The sequence below is a fragment of the Mastigoproctus giganteus genome, chromosome 3 (genome assembly GCF_048544385.1).
Source record: "Mastigoproctus giganteus isolate SK-2022 chromosome 3, ASM4854438v1, whole genome shotgun sequence".
NCBI lineage: Eukaryota > Metazoa > Arthropoda > Arachnida > Uropygi > Thelyphonidae > Mastigoproctus > Mastigoproctus giganteus.
Window position 1 is genome coordinate 91,073,793 of NC_143577.1, and position 13,717 is coordinate 91,087,509.

A 13,717-nucleotide genomic window follows, 5' to 3' on the forward strand; every position below is an offset into this window, starting at 1 on the left:
TCTGACTTTGTCAGCTACGCCCTTTTATCCACCTACGATAGAAACCCGTGGCTCGACTTTGTAATGTACCCAGCCCTGACGTGACCTACTCCCACAATATTTATAGCTCAAGATATCATATGGAGAGACATCTATTCATGATGTCAGCGTTGCCTGTTTACTTGTAACAGGCTGTTACAGTGTGTCGCCAGACGAACCAAAGTTAAAAACAAAACACGAGCAATAACTCAACCCACAGTCAGATTTCAGATTCGTATGGGTGTTCACAGTTGTAGTGTAATTAATTATCGTAGTCAATTGGTGGTAACTAATCATACAAAGCTACAGTGGACATGACACTCTCAAAGAGAGCTTGTTCGCTAATGACAAGGACCTTTTCTGTCTTAAATGTGTTCCTCAAGGCAAAACATTTCAATCATGAAATTCTAGACCCTCTCTCACAGACCTTCGTAAATTCTAATCGAAGTAAAGAAACGGGAAATAGTAATTAAGCTTTTGCATACAAATCACAGTCGAAGAACTTACACTATATCATTGTTTCTCTTCGCCTTGGTTGCCAGCTGTCTGCTTCCAATCGTTGCAAAATGCTAATGTTTCGTTGTTATGTCTGACTTTACGCTCTTGTCAGTGCTCAAGACCTAGAACGATATATATTTCAATTCCAAATGATCTCTTATTGGGCAAATTAACTGTGCAATATCAATAAAGACAATGGGAATACAATGTCCCGAATAATTTTGTTTTCTTCATTATTATTTTTTTATTATTCCCAGTTTCTTCTTGTAGTTGCAGAGGGAAATCGTTACCATCTACGCGCTAGTAGAGCTTCTGTGAACCCATTTTTTTTTCTAGCAAAGCATTAAACGGGCTCTTGCCAGCAAGTAATTTCATTGAACATCATAGTTAGTGTGGAACGAAGTAAAATGTCTGCTACACAGCGCTAAGCATTTAATTAATGCGAACACTCCATTTCTCTAATGACATTTAATCCTGCTGTAGACAACAGAACAAAAGAGTACATCCATCCCATTGTTTCTCCGCCACCACTTCGCAAATTCCCAATAGACTGGGACCGGTAGGGAGACATTATTTATCCTCACACTACTCTAACTATATGAGTACACTGGAAGTATCCCATTTATCAAGACAATATTCCTCATAAGACTGTTATACAATCTTCATCTTTAAATGCTGGCGTTGGAGAAGAAATTAAACGTAAGTTATCTTCCTAAGCGTCACGCGATCTCGAGTTAATTTTCTTTTATTACACAGTTAATAGAGAACAAAAAGGAGAAATTATTTTGCATTCTACCAAGTCGCACAACATTAACTTTTCCTTTTTTTTTTTTTTTCTTTCTTTCCCTTCCTTCTCTAAGTGCAACCTTCTCCTTCAAAGTTTAAATCTTTCTCGGTAAAGAAAATCAAAGAGGGGGTTTCTATGATGTTATTCTTGATTAAATTATTTTATTAATCAGAGCTTGCTGTTTAGATTAAATTTTATGCAAAAGTAACCATTTTGACTTTAATCAAGCAAACAGTTCAGGCCAAATTCGAAAACTCCCGTTTTATTATCTTTCTAGTTGCCGATTGAAATTACGGGACATTGAAGATAATTGCTTGTATTTTTAAATTAAAAAAGGGCCCGTTTAAGTAAAGTGGCATTTTTGTTTTGTTACTATTACTTTGTTTAGATTTTTCGACATGCCATTCAAATGTATGGAAGGAAGGTTTCCTTCCATACATTTCAAGTGGTCAGGGCGATATTTTTTTAAAATTTATTTATTAAAGAAGGCAGTCCTAGCCGGTTCCTGGCAACCCTACCATCTGTTGAAACACTACAGCTAATTTATAGCATAACATAAACTACCATTAGTTGGTTATCATTCCTGCACATGAAGACAACCAGAGATCGTCTGCATGCATACTGATAACACCATATACAACACTGCTATAATATTCCCAATTTGGAATGTATATCAGTTCATTAGTTCATATTTAAATAACACAGCCATTTCGCTCTAAAGCTGATGATAAGTCTGCTGGTCTTGATTAGCGATGTCTTTCTCACGAGGAAATATTTAACTGTTTCGCCTCACCACAGTAAGTCGACTTTGCATTCACTACATAGAATCATAGTCAGGAAAAGTCAAGGACTTTGTAACCACAATAGGTGAATTGAAAGAAGTGGTCAGGCCGATAGGTGAATCTCTCTTCGAGTAATCTATTCTCGGAGCATGGGTAAAGACCACCGATGGCAGAAAACCTCAGAAAGCCAAAGAGATTTAAAAACTACAGCGGTTTAAATAGTTGGATTAAAATAATGCGATTTAATCTACATTTGATTCATATCATGGTTTTCAGAAAGCCAGGCAAATGTATAAATCCTTTAAACCTAATAAACTTGCTGCCTATTTGCGAAGTTAAGATTTTGGACACCCTGTAGTGAATAAGGGGTGACAATTAAGGAATGTGCCCAAGATCTATTACACCAAGGCATCCAATTAAAAGTATTAGCAAGATATAGCAAGAATTTTGGTTAATATTACAATTTAATATTAAAATTAAATTAATGTCAAAAGAGATTTACCAAGAATTATTTCAGATATGGATCTTTTAAGATTTAATTTTTTATTTATTTTCTTTTAATTTTTTTTTAAAAGTAAAGTTCTAATTTCATTTTTATGCATATTTTTATTTTTATTTTTTCATAGTTTGGATTCTGCGGGGAAATTTTTCTGGGAAAGATTTTGCCAGCAAAAAGTGCTGAAAAACAAATTATATCGATTAATTGAGAATAATTGTTAAAGCTTAACTATTTAAGAACAAGATGTAATTTTTTTTTTTGGCTTCAGTTTGCAATTAATAATATCACAGAATCAAATAATAATTCAATCTTTCTTTTTGAATTGTAAGGTTATTATTTGTTGCATTTCTTTGTATCGATAACTGTAAATAAATGGTTTTAGTGTGTTTAAAGTAAACAGAACTGTAATGCTCTAAACCGGTGGTTTTCAACCGAGGTGCCGCGGCATCTTAGGGTGCCGCAACCACATTCCAGGGGTGCCATGTAATTTGGATTTAGGTCACTAAAACTTATTATTATTTTTAAATTTATATGTTTCATTATAAAACTGTGTACAGTATTTAGCAGTTACGGGCTTGAAGCCCTGTCACTTAAGCATGTGTACTTATGTGCCCTCATTCCCGACCACTCGGCTACTGCGGCCTAACATCTTCAGGAGCATAGATCATCTGCCTCATCAATTCATGGGGATTCGTAGCAAGCATAATTATAGTATTACATTAATTATCCGAAATGGGAATTGACCAGGTCAGATAGAAACACTTCTCCTGAGAGGCGGATCAGGTAGTGAGCGATAGCTCTTCCTCACCCCAAAGCCTGAGTAAATTGGAATAAATATTGGTTGCTTTGTGGTATTAATTCAATTACTGTCATATATATCATCCTCTTTATGCAGTCATTCCTCCAAAAACAGTTTCGGTTCGACATGTGACTGCTAAATCAAAGCAGTGGCGTATCCAGGTATCATCGTAACGGGGGAGCATGTCGACCATGTCCAAGTGTCATCGTAAAGGGGGGGGGGGGCTTGGCGAGTCCAGTGAGTTTTTTAGAAAGCAGGAGGCGTTCAAAAAAATTTAGGGTTAAGGAGGGGCATATGACCCTTCTGCCCACCCCTCAATCAAAGTAAGTTGACCCTTCTCATTAGCTGTAAGTAAAATCAGCTTTATTTTTAAAAATTTTATATCGACAGAAAATAAACTGATATAATTACAGAGATGCGGACATGGGTTGTAGTCTCTGCCAATTCTTTCACTTTTTTGGACAATCGAGATTTCGGATAATCGGTGTGCCTCTCGTAAATTGGGTCATGGCCTATTGGACAGTAAAAAGTTCGGAGGGAGGAGGGAATTCTTGGGAAGTTTTTCACTGGGTGGGGTCAAAGAATTTCATTGAAGTTATTCCGAAAGTATAATTATAATTAGAATCACGATAACCTATACTTAAACGCACGTTTAATGGTGCAAGCTATCTTCATTTGTTTTGAAATAAGAATTATCATCAATACTTTGGCCAATTTAAGTGATCAATGCTCTGTGTATATCTTTCTTAATAGCTTTAACTTGTAGTCTGTGCACTGACTTTTTATATTTGTATGTTTACGATGATGATTTGTAGGAAAAGTTTAGACGAACGCTAAGCGAAATAGCAGCATAGATAGCTGAAGAAATGGTCTAGAAAATGTAGTTTAAGAATCGAAATGATGTTTGGCTTCACACCTAAGATGTAAAGTAATCCTAGTGATGGATGTTATTGATTTTCGGATAGTTGTATAGCCATATCTCTGTTGACCAAACATAGGAATACAGCTTTTTGTGGACTTAGGAGAAAAGAAAATATTGTAGAGCTTTCTGTTATATTGAGACTTCATGTGAGGTAACTGCCAATCTTAAAGGGAAAAAATGTAATTGAGAAATGAAATTCATCGTGCACGAATTCATGTTTGCTCACGAAATGTGACTGGAATATTAATTTCAAGGATTTTATTCACTAACTAGGAACCCATGAGGCTAGACACTTTTTTCTTAAATAAATTATGAATATTATTAATGGAAGACACTTCTGTTGGCATGTATAAAAGAATGGAGGATAAACAGCCGAATGAACACGCAAGAAAGAAAGCGAATAGTATTCTCTCCTTATACTTACGTTTCTGGCAGACGGCTCATGTCTAGAAGGGTACAAAACAGAGAGAAGAATGGCGACACAAGGCTGTCAGTTTAGACTTTCGTCTGGTCTTCTCGTGCTATAGTCTGGGAGGTGACAGCCGCACCCTTCCCTGTTCCCTTGTCACGACAACCTCTGGACATCCATCATTCTCCACTAATCACATTCCATGCACCATTTTTCTTCCGGGTGCCATGTTTAATACCCTGGAAATCCATTCCCTGGTGCACGCTCACTTTAATGATGCACTTTACACGACTTGGCCCTCCGTGTTCTTGCACCGGGGCCGATGATTTATTGTGGTCATTTGGCCGATGATGGATCTGCTGTCAGGAGGAATGACGGCCATAAAGTGTCCGAATGGGCGAAAAGCCTTGCTTTGTCCCTGAATTAGTTCTACCTCTGTCACGCACGTCGGCGAGGTGCTGGGTACGGGCTCTCGTGTGTGTATCAGCAACAGCCCCCCTGCAGCACGCACGGCCTTACAAGAGGTGAAGAGCACAACAGTGGTATGATTTTCTATTTAGAGCTGGTTTCCAGCATTGTCGTGTCGATAAAAGCTACGCTTTAGTCGCCTGGACATGCACTGCATCTTGCAGCTGGCGGAGACCGGCCAAGAAAACGGCTAACGTTAGGTTAAGAGTTCGAATTATTCAACTACTTGGTGGGAAACGCAGCAAAAAATGTTCCCGGTAACTTGACTGGTGAATGCATTTTTGAAGTTAAGGAAAAAGAAAAAAGTGGGGAGGAGAAGAACTAGGAATCGAAAGTCCAATTCTTCAAACAGTTCTTTATGAAAGTCTCACTCGCAAGGAAATATGCAGAGAATAAAAACATCACTAAAAAATGATATGCAGCAGAGCTCTATTTTAATTAGGACAGGATTTAAAGTAGACAAAACTCTTATTATAATTTAATGTGACGGAATAACATTGAAATCACCGAATCTCTCTCTCTCTCTCTGCCCCCTACCCCTCAGTTCCCAACGGAAGTCTCAATGTTAAAAAAGTAACCGCATAATTTCAGTTACTCCAGTGATGCGGTGTGTAGCTGGACGACCACAACTGACACAACCATGGTAAAATAGTGAGACACCAGTGCTAACTTTACATCTCAGAAGAAAGGTGGTGTTTATTTGTAAAGAAACTTTGGTGAAGGAATCTCAACTTCAAAGACCAAACAATATCACGTGTTCGTACGATACAATATGAATCAGGCGGGCAAATACGGGAGGATGCTAACGTTAACGGAAGGTGTTAGCGCCAAAGGCGCCGTACGAGTATCTCAGAAAATAGAACCATGCCGATATTGTCATGTACGACTGTGTCTCGGGTGTATTGGTATTGATCTAATAACCAAATAACATCCAGGGTGCAATCCTGTGATTAGAAACATCTCCTGGATGCGAAAGGCCAACGGAAGCTGATAGGAAATTGTGCAGGGTAACGGCTACAGTTAATCAGCCAAATAGCAACCCAACGCAAAGGTGGTAACCAAGGAAGAATTTCAAAATGCGCACAATTCTTCGTCCCTTGTAATGGATGGGATATCGCAGCAGACGACTGAACTGGGTTCCACTCCTGTCAGAAAAGAAAAAAAAAAAGAAGGTACAGTTGCGGTTGGTTCACGAATACCAACATTTGAAGTTTTAGAAAAAGCATTGCTGCTCTGACGAATCCTGGATCCTGCAATTTCAACACTAGTGGCAGTGTAATAAGGTAGGGAGTGTTTTCGTGGTGCATATTGTACCCCCGTTTGATACAACATTTGGATGCCACAGATTATCTATTTGGAAATTGTTTCCGAACAGGCGCATCCCTTTATGGCTGCAGTACATACCCATCTTCGAATACGTGCTTCAAACGGGATGCTGCACCATGTCTCAATACTGGAATTGTACATAATTGTTTCTTGGAACATGAGAGTGAATTCAGCGTGGTGCTGTGGCCCACCAGTTACCAGATCTCAATCCTGTTCAGCATCTGTGAGAGGTTGAACGAGCTCTTCGGAGTAGATATCCGCAACCATCCAATTTGCAACAACTGTGGGGAGCAATTGAGTTAACACACTTCCGACATCTTGTTATAGCCATACCACGACGAATACAGTTTATTCTGAGATCTGAAGAGGATGGGGGGGGGGGAACTTACTCACTATTAGATTGGTTTACTTAAGAAAGTAGCCACTCATTGTATAGTACCGTATGAAAATAAAAGTTTACATTTCTGAAGAAAATTCTTCAATCCATAAGTACACACGCGCAGCTAAAATAAAGCTGTAAACTCCTCTGATTACTCTGACGCTGTATCGGAATATAAAAAATAACTTTTTTTTTTGTTTTTAAACAGACTATTTCATATGAAGAATCTTTCATCTCGAAGCTCTTGTTTTCTTACATCACTTGACTGAAACATTCAGAAGAACGCAGAATGAACCACACGTCATTTGTTAAAGTAAAGTTTATGAAAAGTTATTAATGGAACTAAAAATTTGTTACTGAGTTAACAATTCGAATTTTTTTATTCTTTTCTCATTTCCAATTACTTTGCAATAGTTAGGTGACCAAATTACTGTATTAGATTTATTAACGGTAACTTGTGAAGGAAAAAGAAATGTGAGGTTATAGAATGTTTAAGAGTAGACAAAGAGTTCGCAAATATTTTTACTTATACTGTATTAAATATTATCAACACTGACTAGATAAAAAAAAAAAATCTATTCGATCCACTCTGAATTTAACGCATATGAAAATTTCTGTGTACAGTTCTTCAAAAATTAATTCCCACTATTTTATAAACTTTACTCTGGAATTCCGTTTCAGAACTATAATAATTCTAAAAGAGACTTTTGTAATCGCGGATATTCGGGAATTCGAAGATTATAATTTTCCAGAAATACTGGTGAAGAAAAGTAGTTCCAAAGAGCAGAAGGGATAAATGAGGAAAAGAAAAGTTTGTTCGAAAAATTAGAAAAAATAAAGAAAATAAATTTTAAAAAATCCATTCATATGGTCCGGCTCTTTGGAACAGTACACTGTGAATGGATGTTGACTACTTGATGCACTTATGCAGCCTGGAACAGTGATAATAATAATGTCTTTAAGAATGGGATGTATCAGAAACAAGACGTGTTGGATAGCGAGCGTAAAGAAATTTGTAGGTAGCGAATCATTATTTAGTCTGACTTCGGTCTTTTGGATAGAGTCTAGGAGCTTGAAAGAAGCTCTGGAGTCCAGAGCTTCCAGAAATGGGAACAATAGTCCATGATAGGCCGTATTTGGAATTTTACACAGTTAGCGTCTATTTAGAGTAAAAATAATGATGAAAACAAAAAAGGAAACCATTTCTTTTCGATACAAAGAAAGCAATATTTTGACATACTTGTGACAAAAAAGGTTAAGTCAGGTTTTTCCCAGAAATTGGACTTGTTGAAGAGGAACAAAAGTGCAGTAGATTATCATTATTATTTTATTTTTTTGTCCGAGTAATGAGAACTACTGGGATTTTGACCGAAGTAAACTGAGTTTCCTTCTGCTCTACTAGAGAATTATCTGTAAATCAGAATTTAAGGAAGCTGGTGGTGGATATTCGAGAAGTTGTATCTGTTTTTGCAGAACAGGATTTCGAACTAGAAAGTGAATGTAATGTTCTGTCATCAGCAAAATTATGGACAGGATTTCCAATCAATAAAAGAAGAAATGCATAAAAGAGCGGACCACTTGGAAATTCTAAATTAATTGAGAAATTAAAAGACACATGCAGTGAAGCGGTCAGAGAGAAAACCGACTACCAAATTGAAAGGAACTGGAAAGCATTCCAAAAGACGGTAACTTGTTTAGATTATTATGTTGAACCGGAGTGAATGCCTTAACAACGGACAATAGAATTCCAACAGAACGTGAAAGAAACGTGGTGATTTTACCGCTAAACCATGATACGTGTCCCAAAACAGGGAAGACTTAACCGTTTCTGGGATAATCCTACCTTCCTAGAATGCTCGACCTTTGTTTGGAGTCCCTTTGGGAATGGGCATCTAGTTTAGTTCAATGATCAACGCAATATGGTAGTGCAATCCGGATTAATACTAATTAAGCGTTTGAGTTCGAGCCCACATGACCTCTAAATACGTAAAATGATATTCTTACTAAAGTTCCTACAGCTTAAGACTATGTTCTGGAACTTAATTTTTCTCAAGTCATCTTCGCGGCAGTAAAACAATGGGTTGCGTCAGGCGCTCAGCGGGATACCGAATTATGCGTAGATTTATACTCATTAGCATGACGTCCGCTTTATTTTTAACGAAAGATATTCAAGCAGATAAGCAAGTTCGTTGTATATACAGAACTAAAGGACGAGTTCGTTCAGTAATGACATTTAAAATATCTAACTTCACCGCCGGCATTCTCTTTTATGCCGTGAATGCCAAGACTGACAACGAAAGATGTTTATGACAAGAAAACAAATAACAAATGCCATCTTTAGATTAATCGATGTCATTGCAATATTCCTAAAAGAAACACACACACACACACACAAAAATAATAATAATAATAAAAATAAAATGCTACTGGCTCTCTTAGAGAGATTCTCGCCGTCTAAGAATACTAATTAACGTTGCTTTGGTATCATCAATTAAAAGACGCTATTTGCAAAACCATTAGTTTCATCACGGAACCACGTCATTTGTAATATATGGCGTGAGCAGCTAAGGGGATGGGTGTGACTCGCAAAAGATGTCGCCTCCAGCTGATCGACCTAGCCCAACTGTCGAATCTTTGACTGTATATTAATGTAATGTAAACTCCTGCTGATGGACTCCATGAAGAGGTTCCGATATAAATATTCTAGTTAATTTCTGTAGGTGTGGGTATCTGTGCTAAGCGTAATCACGTGCAACTATAAACTGCAGTCAATTCAAAATGCGATTTTGTTGTTGTTATGTTTTGATTAATACGCTTCTGGCTACAAACACGAACTAAGAAAACAAATCATCTTTTCTGCTCATTCAGAGATGGTAGCTTAAAATAGCCTTTGCTGGTCTCACTTGACTGTTTCGGACTACGTCCACGTAATGTTATAAAGATAAAATAATAGCTTATTATTAGATTGGAACCCTTCCCAATTACATAGTTAGATGTTTTTGAAATGTCTCAATCAATCTTACTGTATTCAACGATTTCTTCGAGTCTGGATTGTTCGATGGGTAATTTTAGATTTTTTTTAAGTCAGTGTATACGTAACAGTGAACCAACATCCGAAAAGACTATGGAATGAGAAATATGGAACGTTCCCACAGGATGGATATAATTTAAAACGCTGGTTGTGATTACCTGTTTAAAAATTAAACTAACTGTAATAATTTGATGATGATTTCATGGACTTCTGCAAGTCTTAATATATCATTAAATGCTGGACATGTTTATTAAATAAACAAACAATATTTTATCAGTTTATATTCCCAGGAAGAGTTTGCAATTGGGTGTTCACTGTAGAAAACTCTTGTACACTCCTGGAATTCTCTTTGGAAACTGCTAACCACAGCTGTCGGCTCAAGTTTTAATGAAACTTTTGGATAAATTTTAGGTAATCAAAGTGTTATTACTATTTGTAAAGTTTTATTGAGTTTTCTAAGCTACCTTATCACCAGGAAGGTGACTTTAAAGTATATCCTTATAAATGACTTTATTTGTATTTAAACAAATTACTCCTATCTTTAATGGAAGTGTTAAATACAGTAGAACCCGGATAAGAGATTCCCGCATAAGAAGTTTCCCCCTGTACTAGATTTGGTTTCTTAAGTCCCAATTTCAACTCTGTATTTTGTGATGTATGTATGTATGTATTATTTTCCCGGGTAAAACGTTTTCCCGCTTAAAAAGTTCGTGATAAAGAATACACAGTGTATTATTATAATGGCGTTTTCTCACTTAATGTTTTTAAATATAGAAATTATTTATTTTTAATATTAAGCAATATAAACATTCGATAATCGAACAAGTTAGTGACAAGCATCATTTTAGTTCCTAGTAAACCACTGAAGTAGGTGAAATGGCATCGTTTTTTGATATTCATGTATCTCATATTTGTAGATGCCTTCACAACGAATTGCCCTGATAGTGCACTACCTCCAATAAACAATGCTTCGCCAATGGAGAAGACTAATGTTACTTATTCTCGGCGGATACCACTGCCAGGGATTGTGGGGGTGATGGTATCCGCCGAGAATCCATTGGGGAAGTGTTGCCTATTCGAGAATCCATTGTCGGAGCTTTGCTTATTTCAGGTAGTTCAATGTCAGGGCAATTCGTTGTGAAGGCACTCACAATATGAGAAGTAACAAAAACGATGCCATTTCACTTACTTCGGTGATTTACTATGAACTAAAATGATGCTACGCACTAACTTGTTCGATCAATGAGCTTTCCGTAGTGTAATTTATACTATAATCTATAAAGATTTATACTATATATACTATAATCTTTTTAGTATAAACATTTTGATATAATGGAAGTGACATACTGCAATTGTTTTCATCGATACTCATAATTGGATACGTAGACCGCGTTAAGTTCTGATGGTTGTGAACAGTTCCTTACCTTAAAAGGTCATAATTACAATAAGGTCTTTTTAAGGTCAACACACCTTAAAAGGCCACAATTACAATAAGACGCAGGAACAATCCACCAATTCTTTACTTAGTGGATTGTTGCTGTGTCTTATTGTAATTGTGACCTTTTAAGGTATGTTGCAACTCCAAAGGAGCCCATTCTTCCAAATTAGTAATGAATTTAAGAAATAGAACGTTAAGCAATTAGAAATCCTCAGTTTAAAAATGTTTCCCATAGGGAAACATTTATCTTATCTACGTGTATCTTTTCATATTTATTTGTGTAGTTAATATTTTTACCCTTTAGATCATTTTCCCCTGTAAGAAGTTCTAAACCTCCAGTTCCTTGAAAAACGTCTTATCCGGATTCTACTGTATTTTAAATATTTTACTAATTATATCTTTCTAAATCAATAAAAGGTATAAAATAGACGATGTGTTTGAAACTTAGGTTCTGATTTATACTTGCAGGTCACATCCGCAGTAATGGGATTCCAGGTTTCTACATGTGATGGGAACTACCAGAGGATTAAAAAAAACTCTAATGGAAACTTATTTCAGGATATAATGATCATCAATTTCCAATCTTTAATAAAAAGTCACTTTGGTATGAATCTCCGTTTGTATAGTTGTCAAAATATAAAATGTCTACACATTTTACATTTTGGCTTATCCTTTCTTCGCTAGCTCATATCTCTAGGGGAAACTGTTCAATGTTTGCGGAGATGACGACTGTCAGTCTTGTGCGGCCATTTTAGGTTTTGTGATGCATCAGTTTCATTCAATAGACCAGCTTAATTCAACCTCTACTTGACAATAAGTTACTGTAATATACAAAAATGATGTTGTTTTTATCATCATTAGACGATTAAAGGTTGTTTTATCTACAGAATATGCTTCTATAAAGATAACAGCATTATTATACACTTGTATTGGGATAAACATTTTTAATATCAACGAACAATGTGCTTTATATGCTCCATGTACAATCTTATTACTTCAGTTATCAGATTGAGCTGCCATGCAATTTTAAGCTTTACAATTGATTACATCTGGGTATCAATTATCATTCCAGGAAGAAGGAATACGCAATGACAGAGTTAACACTGATTAATTAATGCACATATGGTCATATGATCATTAAGGATTAAACCAAAGATTTATATTGTCTCTTTATTAGCATAATTGATTATTAACGACAAGAATAATGGATGTGGATTTTAACTTAGTACTTCCAGTGATTAACTAACCGGTTATAAAATTAATGTGTATGTATAGCTTTAAAAAACTCATTAATTTAAAACGTGATGTGTCTTCTATTGAAATAAAAAAAAAAAGGAAATTCAAATCTTGGGTTGTTAGGTTGCTGCTCGTTTTTGTATTCAAGGCTACCATAAGGAAGAGATAAAGGGAAGAGGGCATTCTTATTTCACTTGCCTAGGAGAACAATTTCAGAACGTCTGACTTTGGGGCAAGGTCGCAGTAATGCACGAGCCAATGATTCCAGTTCCCTGAGCAAACTTTAATTTCTGAGTTTTTTATAATATCTCAGTGTAAGTACCCGGAGAATTTTCTCTTGTCGGTTTTTCCGTTTATTAAAAAAATCTGTAGTACCGGAATAAAATCAGTCTTGTAATTGATGAGTTAAGTAAGCATCATCACGTAAATCGGATTAAGAAAAAGAACTGAGGCGCTTATCTGAAAACCTATAGAACTCATAACTATGTGGAATGGTTTCCAATTCATTTTTAAATCTGGAATTCACAAAAATTCTATGGATTCACAAAGGGTGAGACGATGTCAGGATTTCTCTCTGCATAACAATAATTTATCAACTTTTAACATACAGTGAGAATTCAATTAAGATCCTGAATCTTAAATCTTTAGCTAATGGAGAGTGTCAGTGTTTTATCTTTGTCTTCTTTGGTGCGATTTTCAGGCAAAAATACACTATACATAGAAAAACCTTTCAATACAACAATCGGTAGACTCCCATTTCAATATCTAAAGAATATTTAAAGCGTAGTTCTTTGAAATATGATTAAATATGCCAACACAGTACAATTGGACGTTCAGGCTGGAGAAACTAAACTGCCCATGAATTGAGGTGATAGAAACAAACCCATCTGTTTATTTAAAGAACGGTCAAGAAAGGAGAAAATTGACCACTTTTCGAAGGTTGCTGGAAGTACTGTTTGCGAGGATTCCTTGAACTCCATTTACAATAATTTTACAAAGACCAGTTTATATTCATCCAAAATATCAAAATCAGCTAAAAGTTATGTTCCATTTACGCAGTCAAAGAAATTTCTATAAATTATTTTATGCGCTTAGAGAAGTTTATTCAGATTTTTCAAGCGTTCT

At 36.1% G+C, this 13,717-nt stretch overlaps 1 long non-coding RNA gene across 3 annotated transcripts in view; it reads left to right on the forward strand.

Annotated features, from left to right (window-relative positions):
- The window catches only part of LOC150088149 (uncharacterized), a 223,738-nt gene extending 211,598 nt beyond the window's left edge, over positions 1-12,140 (forward strand). For all 3 annotated transcript variants that reach the window (XR_016546782.1, XR_016546781.1, XR_016546780.1), the window contains exon 3: positions 11,825-12,140. This is a non-coding gene — a long non-coding RNA (uncharacterized LOC150088149). The remainder of the gene's footprint in view (positions 1-11,824) is intronic.
- The last annotated feature ends 1,577 nt before the right edge of the window (positions 12,141-13,717 follow it).